Below are 16,015 nucleotides of genomic sequence, written 5' to 3' on the forward strand. Positions count from 1 at the left end.
GTACAGTTTCCCCACATTAGGTTGGCAGTATAGTTCCCCACATTAGGTTGGCAGTATAGTTCCCCACATTAGGTGCAGTATAGTTCCCCCCACATTAGGTGCAGTACAGTTCCCCCACATTAGGTGCAGTACAGTTCACCCACATTAGGTGCAGTACAGTTCCCCCTCATTAGGTGCAGTATAGTTCCCCACATTAGGTGCAGTATAGTTCCCCCACATTAGGTGCAGTATAGTTCCCCACATTAGGTGCAGTATAGTTCCCCCACATTAGGTGCAGTATAGTTCCCCACATTAGGTGCAGTATAGTTCCCCACATTAGGTGCAGTATAGTTCCCCCACATTAAGTTGGCAGTATAGTTCCCCACATTAGGTGCAGTATAGTTCCCACATTAGGTGCAGTATGTTCCCCCACATTAGGTGCGGTATAATTCGCCACATTAGGTGCAGTACAGTTCCCTACAAAAGCAAAATAGACATGGAGGCCACCAGCATCTGGGGGTGCTACCTTCCTACTGGCAGGAAGAGGGGGTTAATTTGAGGGTACTACCTTCTTACTAGGGGGGGGGTTAATCTGGGGGTACTACCATCCTACTGGGGGGGAAGGGGTTAATCTGGGGGTACTACCTGCCTACTCGGGGCCCCAGATTAACCCCCTCCCCCTGTAGGAATGCAGTACCCCCCAGATTAACCCTATCCCCCCACCCTGTTAGAAGGTAGTACCCCCCTGATGACCCCCTCCCCCCAGTAGGATGGTAGTACCCCCCAGTTTAACCCCCTCTCCCCCCCTGTAGGAATGCAGTACCCCCCAGATTAACCCTATCCCCCCACCCTGTTAGAAGGTAGTACCCCCTGATGACCCCCTCCCCCCCAGTAGGATGGTAGTACCCCCCAGTTTAACCCCCTCTCCCCCCCTGAAGCAATGCAGTACCCCCCAGATTAACCCTATCCCCCCACCCTATTAGAAGGTAGTACCCCCCTGATGACCCCCCCCCCAGTAGGATGGTAGTACCCCCCAGTTTAAACCCCTCTCCCCCCTGTAGGAATGCAGTACCCCCCAGATTAACCCCCTCCCCCCAGACCCAGTAGGCAGGTTGAAATAACATTCACTCACTCAGCGCGGTAATCCTGCGAACCACATACCGTCACGTCACGCTCTGGGGCCGGCGTCTTTGAATATAGCGTGACGTACTGATGGTCATGTGACGGCAGTAACGCGCCGTCACATGACCGGACCAACTGAAGTTGAGCCAGAGCGGAGCGGGGCAGGGCACAAACAGGAGTAGGAGGCAGCGCTGTGCAGTGCGCCTGACGGACAGGTGCACCGCACAGCGGGGGAGCGGGGGTCTGGGCTGGTGAAGGACAGTCGGGCACAGATGGGGGGTGCTGCGGAGCGTCTTGGTGTCACCCGGTGCGTGCCGCACCCGGGTCGCAAAGCCACTGGATTAGGGTGTGCCTGGGCACACCCGGCACACCCCATGCGCACGCCTATGGTGAAGATGTGCTTACCTTGTAGTGTTGCGCTTCATGTACAACACTGATCTACCTGGCCAATAAGAGAACCCTTACTGCACCTAGAAGCCACCCAATTGTGGTCCTGCTCTGGGCAGTGTAGAGCTTAGCAATGCTGATCGGATGAGTATCTGGCCAGTCAGTCAATGCACCGGAGCCACAGCATTTCACAAGACCAGACTTCGTCACTGGTGGGGACTGATATATGTGTGTCTCCTATTGACTAAAGGGGCGGGGAAAGCAACATGTGTATGTCGTAATGACCCTAATGGAGGCCATGCTGCTGCCAGTACTTGCTTGTAGCAGCAGCATGGCCTCCATTCTGGTCATTAGGACATACACATGTCGCTTTCCTCGCCTGTGACTTAGCATGGCCTTGTGAAATGCAGCGGCTCCTGAGTGGTGACTGACTGGACAGGTCCCCTTCAACCAGCAGCACACTTTAACAAGCTGCACACTGCCCTGAGCAGAGCCACACATGAGAAGTGGCTTCTGGGCCAAGTAATGGTTCTCTTATTTTCCGTTTGGCGTCACAGTACACATCCATATTTTCAATGACTTCTTTGAACACATGAATGGCATGCAACCTTCCAAAAAAAAAAGTTGTATTTCTACTCCACACAGCCACTGTCATTATACAAATGTGAAGGTTAATGGCAGTAATGTTGTGACAGATTTATCAAAAAAAGGAAACTGCAGTTATAAAACTGTCACAAGTTACGACATAAATCAATAAATTAGATTAGCTTTAACTTGGCAAAAATTATGCAATTTTTGATAAATGTCGATCTATATGCACAATTTGGTTGCTAAGCATAAAACATTATAAGATAACATAGTAGAATGTGGTGCAACTTGTGTAAAAATGAAAGAGGTTTTAGGCACATAAAGCTACAGAATATGATGACTTTGCATGTGATTAAGGTTGTAAGAACTCATATCACTCTATTGTGCTAAGAATATGCATGTGCAGTATGTGCATTACTGTGTCCCACTGAGAACCCTGTGGGGCCTGTTTTTTGGGTGTATGTGTTAAATCTGTAACTGTGATTGTTCTAGGTCTGACTGTGAGGAAAGACGTGCAGATTTAACATGCATGCACCCACAATGTGAACCTTCCAGAGAAAGGAAGAGTAAAATTCACTGTAGGAAACATATATAGAGACGTGTGAACAAGCTTACGGGCTTCAGCAGAGATTGAAGTATAACTCTGTTAAAGTATGTTCACACTTCAAAATTAAACTCTGAAATTGTCCTTGCTTTATTCCTCTAGGAACCAGTATCTTTTTGATCCATGATAAATGGAGCAGAAATAATGTGGAATCTGTGTTTTTTTCCACAGCAATTTACAGCAGAAATAAGTGCTGAATAAAGGGACACCAAATGTGATACCATATTTGTCCTGTTACTTTTACTGCTAAAACATATAGTAATGCCCTTGTAATGTGTAATTGTAACTGCGCTAACAGTTCCTTGGGGATGGTCATCCAGACCACTACCATCTCCTCCAGCAGCCCTGCCTTACCACTGAGCCCAAGGTCCTCGTTTAGCAGTGAAGCCATGTGACAATACCACCAAGACACAGCACTTGCGCAAGGTTTTGCATCAGCCTTGGCTCCACTTCACTGCTTGGGGGTGGCTTGGGCTTGGAGGTCAGAAATGGCTACAGGATGAAACCGGAGAGGCCCTGAAAACTGACAACCCCCCCAGTGCACCAAAGGAACTGGGCAAACATGGTTTCACTTTCCCTTTAAGCAAACAAACATACAAGCAAACAGTCTTGGAGGCACTGCTTAAAACTTGGACGCACATGAAGGACTCAGGCCAGCACAGAACAATGTACAACTATGGCAGCACAGCTAACTCATAGGATCTCCAGACCAGTACCACCACACAGCCTGGGAACTCCCTGGAGAAATCTTGGTGGACCTGAGGAAGGCACTTGTCTGTGCCGAAACACATTGTCTTTACTGCAAACAATAAATGGTACATTGTCATGTGCTGGCCTGAGTCCTTCTTTTGCATCCAAGTTTTGAGCAGCGACTCCAAGAACGTTTTTTACTTGTATGTTCGCTTCTCCAAATCTGTTTCCTTCCTGAAATCTGATACGGGTCAGAGTGCGGCAGCCAAAATCTACGCCACTTCCCTTAACACTGCAGTTACACACCAATGTGTAACTTTTTTTTAAAGTTCAGTATATCACTTTGATGTGGTGAAGGGTGCACACTTTATTTATATATGATACCAGTGAGCACCCCCTGTCTTTTCTTCTCTCTCCCAATATCATTTAAGCAAAGGGACTCTGCCAAAAGAATGAACATTCATTCTTTCGGAGGATCAATTTCCATCGCTATAATTCTGCAATGGAATGGGTTAACCGTAGACCCATGAACATGAACATAAATGGTCTGTGCTTTAGAATCTCTGGACAGAATTTCCAACAATTCCCTGTTGAAATTCCATAATGTGAACATACCCTTACATTCAGTTGTGTGGGTTACCCTACCGCTAGTCAAATCATGTTTGTTCAATTGTCTAAGAGCCTTTGCCTTAATTCTATCCTGTATAAGAATTTGGTTCCCTACTCTAAAAGCTATGTCAATTTCACATGAGTGATTGGTTTTATTTCTGCCCTGCAGCATCACTGGCGACCCAAACACCAGTGGGCTAGACATTATACAGGGTCTGCCTTGGGGATCTAGAACACCAACCGTGTAGCCCTTTTGTCACTATTCCAGTACACCAGGCATGAGATGAAATCATAATGAACTACAGGTCCCAGCTATTTAATGAGTGTCCTTCCCTACAGTAACATCTCTCCTCCCTCTGGGGTGTGGCTGCAGCAGCGGCAAGTGGATATCTGGTTGTGGGAATAGTTACTATTTAGATGATACAACATGGTGATCTTTGACCCCACAACTAGTGTTGTGGCCAAAGTCCCATGTAGTCTTAAAATAATGCTAGTGTCTTGATGCATTTCCCCAGGTGCTACATGGTTCATGACAGACATACTCCTAGTTCATACAAAAATGTGACCAAGGTTTATCAATACATACTAAATTGGTATATAAATACTAGTGTTGCTCGCGAATATTCACAATACGAATAGTAATTTGTCCACCCTTTCCACCACATGCCGAACCCTGGCACAAGGGAGACAGCAAACCATTCGGTTGAGGTGGTCTTGGCGACAAATTATTCTATCCGTCTTCATATTTCTTCATAGTTACATAGTGAGTACGGTCAAAAAAAGACATATGTCCATCAAGTTCAACCAGGGAATTGAAGGGTAGGGGTGTGACGCGATATTGGGGAAGGGATGGGATTTTATATTTCTTCATAGATTATAGAATCCCCTACCACAACTAACTGTCTTGGCCTACCTTCGTTCCCATCCCCCACACTACTAGCTGAGCTGTTCCCACGGCTGTTAGGGAGACCAGTATCCACTAAGGTTGCCATCTCTGATACTGAGGCCCTCATATCATCGCCCAACTTGGCAATTTTACTTGGGAGATCAGAAGCAGAAGTGGCCTTCCTTTTCCTTGCCCCCTTTCCAGTCCCTCTAACTACATTAACCCAGCTCCCTACTTGGGCCTCCTGGCTAGTTTCTCCAACCTCCATTTCCCCACTAACTGCTTGCTCTGTAAGCAGTATGCTCCCTTCAAGATTGTCAATTGCCCTCAATGTTGCATTTTGCTCCTCTAGATCTCTAATACGAGCTTCCAGGTGGGCAACATGCTCACATTTGTCACAGCGGTATTCACCCTGAAGCTGCTGCTCCAGAGATGTACACATGTGGCACAATGTGCACTGAAGAAAACCTCCAATCCTGCTGTCCATATCCTTGGTGACAAACAGCTGTTATTAACTATTAAGAAAAACTACTTTTATCAAGGGAGTATAATACTCACAGTTACAGTGGGTCCTGCTTACAACTCCTGCTTTTTAAACTTCTGCGTATAAAACTTCTCAGATGTTCACACTTAAGAATACAACACTTTAGAATACAAACCAAAGCTTCAGAGAGACTCAGCCAGAGCTAATTTTCAGAATGCTGGGTGCCTGCATGGAGATTGCGGGGGGTGGGGGTCCCAGCGGCCAGACACTCGCGGTCAGGCATTTTATACTCTATCTTTTAGATAGTGGATAAGATGTCTAGGGGCAGAGTACCCCTTTAACATGTCTTACACCCAACTGAGCTCCTTGTTTCCCATTCTGATCCAATTCACATGATGTCTAGGGACTACATTCATACGAGCATGACTACATGCATGCGTCGAATGTCTTAGGGGGGATTAAACTGGCAGAGTCACTGGTAGAGAAGGATCTGGGTGTACTTGTAGATCACAGACTTCAGAATAGCATGCAATGTCAGGCTGCTGCTTCCAAAGCCGGCAGGATATTGTCATGTATAAAAAGAGGTATGGACTCAAGGGACAGGGACATAATACTCCCCCTTTTTAAAGCATTGGTATGGCCTCACCTGGAATATGCTGTTCAGTTTTGGTCGCCTGTCCATAAAAGGGACACTGCGGAGCTGGAAAGGGTGCAGAGACGTGCGACTAAACTAATATGGGGCATGGAACATTTTAGCTACGAGGAACGATTAAAGGAGTTACAATTGTTTAGTCTTGAGAAGAGACGTCCAAGGCGGGATATGATAAACGTATATAAGTATATAAATGGCCCATACAAAAAATATGGAGAACCCCCCCCCCCCCACCAAAGGGGCACTCCCTCCGTCTGGAGAAGAATAAAGGGGCGACATGCCTTCTTTACCATAAGAACTGTGAAGTTATGGAACAGTCTACCTCAGGAACTAGTCACAGCAGGATCAATTAACAGCTTTAAAACAGGGTTAGATACATTCCTGGAACAAAATAAAATTAATGCTTATACAGAATTATAAAACAACATCCCTTCCCCTTATCCCCTTACACCCTTCCCTTCAATTCCCTGGTTGAACTTGAGGGACGTATGTCTTTTTTTCAACCATACTAACTATGTAACTATGTAACTATGTAATGCTGGGTTTGGGTGGCCATGGTCATGGAGTCATGAGGGGGCATGGCGTCACAACCACGGCTGCCTCAAACCCAGTATTCTGAACAAAATATTCAGAACGCCGGATGCCACGGAGATCACGGAGAGTCCCAGCTGCTGGACCCCTTTGGATTGGGATAAGATGTCTAGGGGTGGAATACCCCTTTAAAGCCAGGTACTGAAGCTAAAGCAAAGATTGCAGGCAACTGCAACAATAGTATGGAGTTAACATTATTTCACATTTACACAGCAGAAAGAGTTCTATAAAATGTTAGATTTTTAGTGAAGGCCACTTCTCGGAATTTGATTTCATGTTGTCATCAGGGGCTTCATTATTCCTAGCACAGATTTATAAATGTCCAAGACAAAATAAAGTGGTGAGAGGGGAATTTTGTTCTGTTGAAGGCTGGAAGAAAGAGATGAATTTGCAGAGCACAAGAAATAGCATCTTGTTTACTGAAGGGAATTAAAACAGTAAATAGAATAATTATATCATAAAGTGTAGAGAGATGCTCTTTATGCCTTTTTCATGTACCCTTTTTTTTTAACATTTTACATTCATGTTTGAATTACATATTTTACTGATGTTTGTTTTTTTCAATTCATTTGTAACATTACATTTTTGTGACATTTTTAAGTACAGTATACTGAAAAAATGCCTGAGAAATCCCTAGAGCATGCTACATTTTCACACACACAAAAAAAAGCTCATCAGATCTGGTGAATTTCACTTTAAAAACTGGTTTAGATGATTTGCCCCACATTTTTTTATTTGTTTTTACTGCCAGATCAAATGCCAGATCTGTACACTTTTTAGAGTGTCTAGTCTGATTTTTTTAGGCTGACATTTATCACTGTCTTTAGACAGTTTTTTTGTGTCTAGAAATGGTGCAAAAAAGGAGCAAGCAGGGTTTATTTGCGCCATTTTTGAGCCTTTTGATTTACACATTTCTCAGATTTTGAGTTGCAATCCACTGATTTTGTCAATACACATGATATGGAGGGGCTTTATAAACTACTCCTTTTTGTGAAAAGGCGCGAAAAAGGCGCAAAGCCACTGAAAAGTCTCTAAAACTACACCAGCCAAGACTTAGCTTACCTTTTTGGTGTATGTGAAGAGAGAAATTTCAGAAAATGTGACCTGCACCTAATTTATCAAATGCTCTGTGACCATCTAATAAATTTGGTGCTCCTTCACATTACCAGCACATAAAAAAAGTGAAGAAAAATGCTTCACTTAGGCTAAGTTTCCACTTGGTTTTTTTCGGGCAGTTTTTGGAAAACTGCCACTGCAGTTTTTGTGCTAAAGTCAGAAGTGGATCCATAAGGGAGGAGAAGTGTAAGTTCTTCCTATATATGTCCTATTCCTTTTGAATACATTTCTGACTTTGGCTCGGAAAATGCTGTGGTAGTATCCAAAAACTGCCAGAAAAAAAAAAACAAGTGGAAACTTAGCCTTACACCTACAATGATAAATGCTGGCCACACTGTGTAAAAGCTAGACAGTTTTTATTGATCTCTTTAAAAAAAAAAAAAAAAAACTGTATGCCATTTTTGGGGCTAAAAAGGCTGCAGCCAGATGTGTCCCTTTAATTATCTAATAGAAATCCTTGATTCATTTTATTAGTTACATGAAATAATCACTTGTAATGAAAATTAGGAAAATTTACATTAAGATACATGTACCAGGCTCTTCGTCAGGCTTGCATTTTTGGTTTACATAAACACCATGTGAAATCTAGCTTTAGGCTATTTTCACACATTGTAAAAAGGTAAGCAAAATACATTTGTAACTAGGAATATGCAATGCTTATCCAAAGTCTCTCCTTTCTGCTCATACAGCCAGTGCCTCAGCTCCAAGCTCCAAGTCGCATTTAGTAGATTTTTTTTTGCTTAAAATTGTCGCAAAAAAGTCCCAAGTGCGACTACTGTCTTTTTTCTGCGACTTTTTGATTGTGCAGTGTCCTAAGCAAAAAATAAAAATCTTGCTTACCAAAGCAAAAATTGATTTTTGACTTGCAGTGGTCACAGATTTATCAAGTGTGAAAGTTGCAAAAAAAGTCGCATTACATGAAAAAACCTACTAAATTTACTCCAGCTCAGACATGGAGCAGAAAAAGCCACTACCAAAGCAAAAAATAAAAATTGCTTACATGAAAGAAATTTATCAACAGGCTGAAAGCAGTTGATAAATAAGTCGCACATAAGCAAAAATAATTGTAAGAAAAAAAGAAATAAAAAAAGAAATACATAAGCAAACATTGATAAATGTCCCCCAGAATCTTTGCAGTTGCATATATGTAAGGAAAAGGACTTTTTTTCATTTTGGTTAGAATGCAGTAATCTGGATCATAAAGCTGAAAGTAAACAAGAAGACAAATTCTATTATTTCCACATCCCACAAAGATAATTTTAGGAAACTGATAAGTATATACACCTGTGTGTCTGCAACTATAGGCAGTGTGGTAGTGAGGACAGGTAGTGAGCTGTGCTGATAGAGATGTTCATGCGAACATAGCCTTGAATTAGCCATGTTTTTTCTAAAAATAGGACCATAAAAGTATAAAAAGCTTCAGTATATTTTGAAAATTATCTGTTCTATTAAAGTCTTTGGGAAAACGCCCATCAGTGCATACATTATTTTAAAATAAAATTGCCATAATTCCAATATTGGAATTGTAGCCTTTTTAAATGATGTGTGAACTAAGCATTTTTTTTTTCTTCATTTCAATGTGATTCTTTCCTTATGAAAGAATCACTGAGGACATCCATTGGGTCGAAAAATGGCAGAAAAAAACATCACTATTATATATACATGGCTTTTTTTTCCACCCATAGAAAAAAACACCATACTCTCAGCATGCGGCCCCTGAGCCTCTAAATGCCATGAAATGAATGGGGTATGTCACAGATCTGGCAGGAATACAACAGTGGGTGGATCCAGCTGCCGGATGCACAAATCAGGGAGTGCATGCACCCATACTATTTATCTAGCAACATTCCTCCTCTTTGTACACTTTAAAGGGGTACTCCCGTGATTTTTTTTAAATCAACTGGTGCCAGAAAGTTAAACACTGTTACGCCGAGCGCTCCGGGTCCCTGCTCCTCCCCGGAGCACTTGCGGCGTTCTCCTCTCTGCAGCGCCCCGGTCAGACCCGCTGATCGGGAGCGCTGCACTGACATTCGCGATGGGGATGTGATTCGCATAGCGGGACGCGCCGGCTCGCAAATCGCATCCCAAGCCACTTACCCGTCCCGGTCCCCGGCTGTCATGTTCCGGCGCGTGCGGCTCCGCTCTCTAGGGCACGCGCCCGCCAGCTCTCTAAGATTTAAAGGGCCAGTGCACCAGTGATTGGTGCCTGGACCAATCAGTCTAATTAGCTTCCATCTGCTCCCTGTGTATATTACCTCACTTCCCCTGCACTTCCTTGCCGGATCTTGTTGCCTTGTGCCAGTGAAAGCGTTAGTGTTGTCCAAAGCCTGTGTTCCAGATCTTGTGCTATCCTCATTGACTATGAACCTTGCCGCCTGCCCCGACCTTCTGCTACGTCTGACCTTGCCTCTGTCTAGTCCTTCTGTCCCATGCCTTCTCAGCAGTCAGCGAGGTTGAGCCATTGCCGGTGGATACGACCTGGTTGCTACCGCCGCAGCAAGACCATCCCGCTTTGCGGCGGGCTCTGGAGAAAACCAGTAGCAACCCTAGAACCGGTCCACCGATGCGGTCCACGCCAATCCCTCGCTGACACAATGGATCCACATCCAGCTAGCTGAATCATAACAAACACATATGTAAATGACTTCTTCTAATGCCTGCGTTCCGGCACTCTTTTGCTCATGTCCCCGCTGCCAGCGGGGCTGGGATTCGCGCCCGCATGCGATTCCCAGCCCGTCACTCAACTCACTCCTCTTTGGGATAATAAAGATGAGGTTTCCTTGAACCTGTCAGCCTTCCTTGCAGAATTCCTAATGGATTTGAAGAACCCGCGCGAGCCTCCTCTGCCGAGACGGCTCTACTGAACCTCTGCTAAGGGAACTCCTCCGTTGGCGACTACACGGTTCAGTTCCGCACTCTTGCCTCTGAATTTTCTTCGAGCAACAAGACCTTGTGTGCTACCTTTAAAAAAAGCCACACATGGAAAGTTGCGGGTTGCAATTTAAAAAAGCAATCCTCCTGGCACTCATCCGTTGGTAGGGAATAATCTATTATGATCATGGATAATGATGATAAATAAATTATTTTATTGTTAGCGCTATGGACTAAGAATTTTAAGGGGTGGGACCCCCTCTTCGTCAGGTCCTTTGATTGGTTGCATGTCATACACGTCATTATTATACAGAAAAAAACAGCGAAATCAAATTAGCGGGTCAGTGCTCGCTGGTAGAATTAAAAAGTATATCATATAAAAAACATATAAAAGATGACAAATATAAAAACATCAATAGCACATATTACAGTGACCCCCCGACCTACGATGGCCCCGACATATGATCAAATCGACATACGATGGCCTCTCAGAGGCCATCGCATGTCGATGTCAGCATCGACATACAATGCTTTTTTATGACGGTGCCATCGCATTAAGTGCTATCCGGCAGCGCAAAATGCTTAAGCTGCTGCCGGATAGCAGCTTAATGTTCCCCGTGTGATGCGGTAAGTATTACTTACCCCTCCACGATACTACGGGGTGCCCTCCGGGTCCAGCGCTGGTCTTCCGGTGTCTTCTCGGCCCTCTCCGATGACGTCAATATGCTGCTGCACACGTCATTCAATAGGAATGGCGTACGCAGCGGCATAATGACGTCGCTACGCAGGCCCAGTAAGGCCTTGCGGAAGACAGCATGTCAGGAATCGGCAGGCTGGAGGTGGATCCTCTGTGTCAGAGAGGGATTGGCGTGGACCGTGTCGGTGGACCGGTTCTAAGTTGCTACTGGTTTTAACCAGAGCCTGCCGCAAAGCGGGATGGACTTGCAGCAGCGGTAGCAACCAAGTCGTATCCACCGGCAACGGCTCAACCTCTCTGACTGCTGAGATATGCGCGGTACAAGGGATAGACAAGAGCAGGGTCGGACGTAGCAGAAGGTCAGGGCAGGCAGCAAGGATCGTAGTCAGGGGCAACGGCAAGGAGGTCTGGCACACAGGCTAGGAACACACAAGGAACGCTTTCACTGGCATAATGGCAACAAGATCCGGCAAGGAAGTGCAGGGGAAGTGAGGCAATATAGGGAAGTGCACAGATGAAGACACTAATTAAAACCCATGCGCCAATCAGTGGAGCACTGGCCCTTTAAATCGCAAAGACCCGGCGCGCGCGCGCCCTAGGGAGCGGGGTCGCGCACGCCGGGGCAGCACAGACGGGGAGCGAGTCTGGTAAGCGGGTCGGGAGGCGCACCGCAAGCTGGCGCGTCCTGCATCGCGAATCGCATCCCGGCTGGGGACATAATCGCGGCGCACCCGGTCAGCGGGTCTGACCGGGGCGCTGCGAACAGGAGAGCGCTGTGAGCGCTCCGGGGACCCAGAGCGCTCGGCGTAACAGTACCCCCCCCTTGGGTCTCCCCCTCTTTTTAGAACCTGAGAATTTGGGGATAAGGTCCTTGTCAAGGATGTTGTCCTCGGGTTCCCATGACCTCTCATCCGAGCCGCAATTCTCCCAATCTACAAGAACATTTTTTTTACCTCTGACCGTCTTGGGTGCCAGAATTTCTTTAACCGAGAAGATGTCAGAGGACCCGGAAACAGGAGTAGGAGCAACAACCTTAGGAGAGAAGCGGTTAAGGATGAGTGGTATAAGGAGAGAGACATGAAAAGCATTAGGAATACGGAGAGAAGGAGGAAGAAGGAGTTTGTACGAGACAGGGTTGATTTGACATTTGATTTTAAAAGGACCAAGATAACGTTGTCCCAGTTTATAACTGGGGACACGAAAGCGGACATACTTGGCGGAGAGCCACACTTTGTCTCCAGGAGAAAAGACAGGAGGAGTTCTTCTTTTTTTTGTCGGCATGTTTCTTCATCCGGGATGAGGCCTGTAGAAGAGATTTTTGAGTCTCTTTCCAGATGGTGGAGAAGTCCTGAGTCACCTCATCAACAGCAGGCAAACCAGAAGGCATGGGAGTGGGGAGGGGGGGAAGAGGGTGACGGCCGTACACCACAAAGAATGGGGATTTAGCGGAAGACTCAGAGACTTTGAAATTGTACGAGAATTGTGCAATCTTGGAGAAACGATCAACGACCACCCAAATTACTGTGTTGCCATGGGATAAAGGTAAGTCTGTAATAAAGTCCATAGCAATCTGAGACCATGGTCGCTCAGGAACAGGCAGAGGATGGAGGAGACCGGCAGGCTTCTGGCGAGGGTCTTGTCCCGGGCACAGACTGTAAAAGCCCGAACAAAATCAGCAACATCAGCTTCCAGGGTAGGCCACTAATAAAAACGAGAGATGAGCTGGATGGATTTTTTGATGCCAGCATGGCCGACGAGGTGTGAGGAGTGTCCCCACCTGAGAACCCTGAGGTGCTGGCATGGAGGGACGAAGGTCTTTCCTGGAGGAGTTTGTCTGATGGAAGCTGGAGAAGCGGAGATCAGACAGTCAGGAGGAATAATGTGTTGCGGGGAAGCTTCCATTTCAGAGGCATCCGAGGAACGAGAGAGAGCGTCAGCCCTAATGTTCTTGTCAGCGGGGCGAAAATGAATCTCAAAGTTAAAACTGACAAAGAACAACGACCACCTAGCCTGGCGAGGGTTCAGCCGTTGGGCAGACTGAAGATAAGAGAGATTCTTGTGATCGGTGTATATAATAACTGGGTATTTGGATCCCTCCAGCAGGTGCCTCCATTCCTCGAGAGCCAGCTTTATGGCCAGTAGTTCTCGATCACCAATGGAGTAGTTTTTCTCCGCCGAAGAGAAGGTCCTAGAAAAGAAACCCCAAGTAACAGCATGTCCGGAAGAATTTTTCTGTAGGAGTACAGCTCCAGCTCCCACCGAGGAGGCGTCTACCTCCAGTGAGAAGGGTTTAGATGGATCAGGTCTGGAGAGTATGGGAGCAGAAGAAAAGGCAGTTTTGAGATGGTTGAACGCCTCTTCCGCTTGAGGAGGCCAGGACTTAGGGTTGGCATTTTTCTTGGTTAGGGCCACAATTGGGGCCACAATAGTGGAAAAATGTGGAATAAATTGTCTGTAGTAATTGGCAAACCCCAAGAAACATTGGATAGCTCGGAGTCCGGAGGGGCGTGGCCAATCCAATACGGCTGATAGTTTGTCCGGGTCCATTTGGAGTCCCTGGCCAGAGACTAAATATCCTAGGAAGGGAAGAGATTGACATTCAAAGAGACATTTTTCCATTTTGGCATATAACTGATTGTACCGAAGTCTCTGAAGAACCATGCGGACATGCCGGCGGTGTTCTTCTAGGTTAGAAGAAAAAATCAAAATATCGTCCAGGTAGATCACAACACAGGTATATAATAGATCACGAAAAATTTCATTTACAAAGTCCTGGAAGACGGCAGGGGCGTTGCAAAGCCCAAAAGGCATAACCAGATATTCAAAGTGTCCATCTCTGGTGTTAAACGCGGTCTTCCACTCGTCCTCTTCCCTGATGTGGATGAAATTATATGCACCTCTTAAATCCAATTTGGTAAAGATGTTGGCGCCACGTAGGCGGTCAAAGAGTTCCGGGATAGCGTTTTTTTTTTGTGATTTTATTAAGACCGCGGTAATCAATGCAAGGTGGTAAGGAGCCGTCTTTTTTGGAGACGAAGAAGAATCCAGCTCCGGCAGGGGAGGAAGACTTGCGGATAAATCCCCTTTTCAAATTTTCTTGGATGTACTCCGTCATGGCTTGTGTTTCCGGAGCAGACAGAGGATAGATTCTGCCCCGGGGTGGAGTAGTACCAGGGAGGAGGTCAATAGGACAGTCATAAGGCCTGTGAGGAGGCAAAGTCTCTGCTTGTTTTTTGCAAAAAACATCAGCATAGTCCAGATAGGCCTTGGGGAGACCTGGTATCGGAGAAGCCATAGGGTTTTGACTGACAGGACTGGGAGCAGACGTAAGACACTTTTTGTGGCAAGTAGTACCCCAGTTCTTGATCTCCCCGGTGGTCCAATAGAGGGTAGGGAATGGCGTTGAAGCCAAGGTAGTCCAAGAAGAATTTCAGAAGTGCAGTTAGAGAGGACCAGAAATTCAATCTTTTCATGATGGGGTCCAATGCACATTAAGAGGGGTTCCGTGCGGTAACGCACAGTACAGTCCAATCTTTCACCATTAACAGAGGCGATGTAGAGGGGTCTGGCGAGACTGGTCACTGGGATGTTGAACCTGTTAACGAAAGAGGCCAAAATAAAATTTCCTGCAGATCCGGAATCCAAGAAGGCCACAGCTGAGAAGGAGAAGGTAGAAGAAGAAATCCGCACAGGCACAATAAGACGAGGAGAAGCAGAGTTCACACCTAGAGCTGTCTCACCTTTGTGCGGAGTCGGAGTGCATCTTTCCTGACGTGGAGGTCGGATAGGACAGTCCTTCAAGAAGTGTTCGGTACTGGCACAGTACAGGCATAGGTTCTCAATGCGGCGGCGTGTCCTCTCTTGAGGTGTCAGGCGAGACCGGTCTACTTGCATAGCCTCCACGGCGGAAGGCACAGGAACAGATTGCAGCGGACCAGAGAAGAGAGGATCTGGGGAGAGAAACCGCCTCGTGCAAACAAAGTCCATATCCTGGCGGAGCTCCTGACGCCTTTCGGAAAAACGCATGTCAATGCGGGTGGCCAGATGAATAAGTTCATGCAGGTTAGCAGGGATTTCTCGTGCGGCCAGCACATCTTTGATGTTACTGGATAGGCCTTTTTTGAAGGTCGCGCAGAGGGCCTCGTTATTCCAGGACAATTCGGAGGCAAGAGTACGGAATTGGATGGCGTACTCGCCAACAGAAGAATTACCCTGGACCAGGTTCAGCAGGGCAGTCTCGGCAGAAGAGGCTCGGGCTGGTTCCTCGAAGACACTTTGAATCTCCGTGAAGAAAGAGTGTACAGAGGCAGTGACAGGATCATTGCGGTCCCAGAGCGGTGTGGCCCATGACAGGGCTTTCCCAGACAGAAGGCTGACCATGAAAGCCACCTTTGACCTTTCAGTTGGAAATTGGTCCGACATCATCTCCAAAGGCAGGGAACATTGCGAGAGAAAACCACGGCAAAGTTTAGAGTCCCCATCAAACTTGTCCGGCAATGATAAACGGAGGCTGGATGCGGCCACTCGCTGCGGAGGAGGTGCAGGAGCTGGCGGAGGAGATGGTTGCTGAAGCTGTGGTAGAAGCCGCTGTAGCATCACAGTTAGTTGAGACAGCTTGTGGTCTTGTTGCTCTATCTGTTGCGACTGCTGGGCGACCACCGTGGTAAGGTCAGCGACAACTGGCAGCGGGACCTCAGCGGGATCCATGGCCGGATCTACTGTCAGGAATCGGCAGGCTG

The sequence above is a fragment of the Hyla sarda genome, chromosome 5 (assembly GCF_029499605.1).
Source record: "Hyla sarda isolate aHylSar1 chromosome 5, aHylSar1.hap1, whole genome shotgun sequence".
NCBI lineage: Eukaryota > Metazoa > Chordata > Amphibia > Anura > Hylidae > Hyla > Hyla sarda.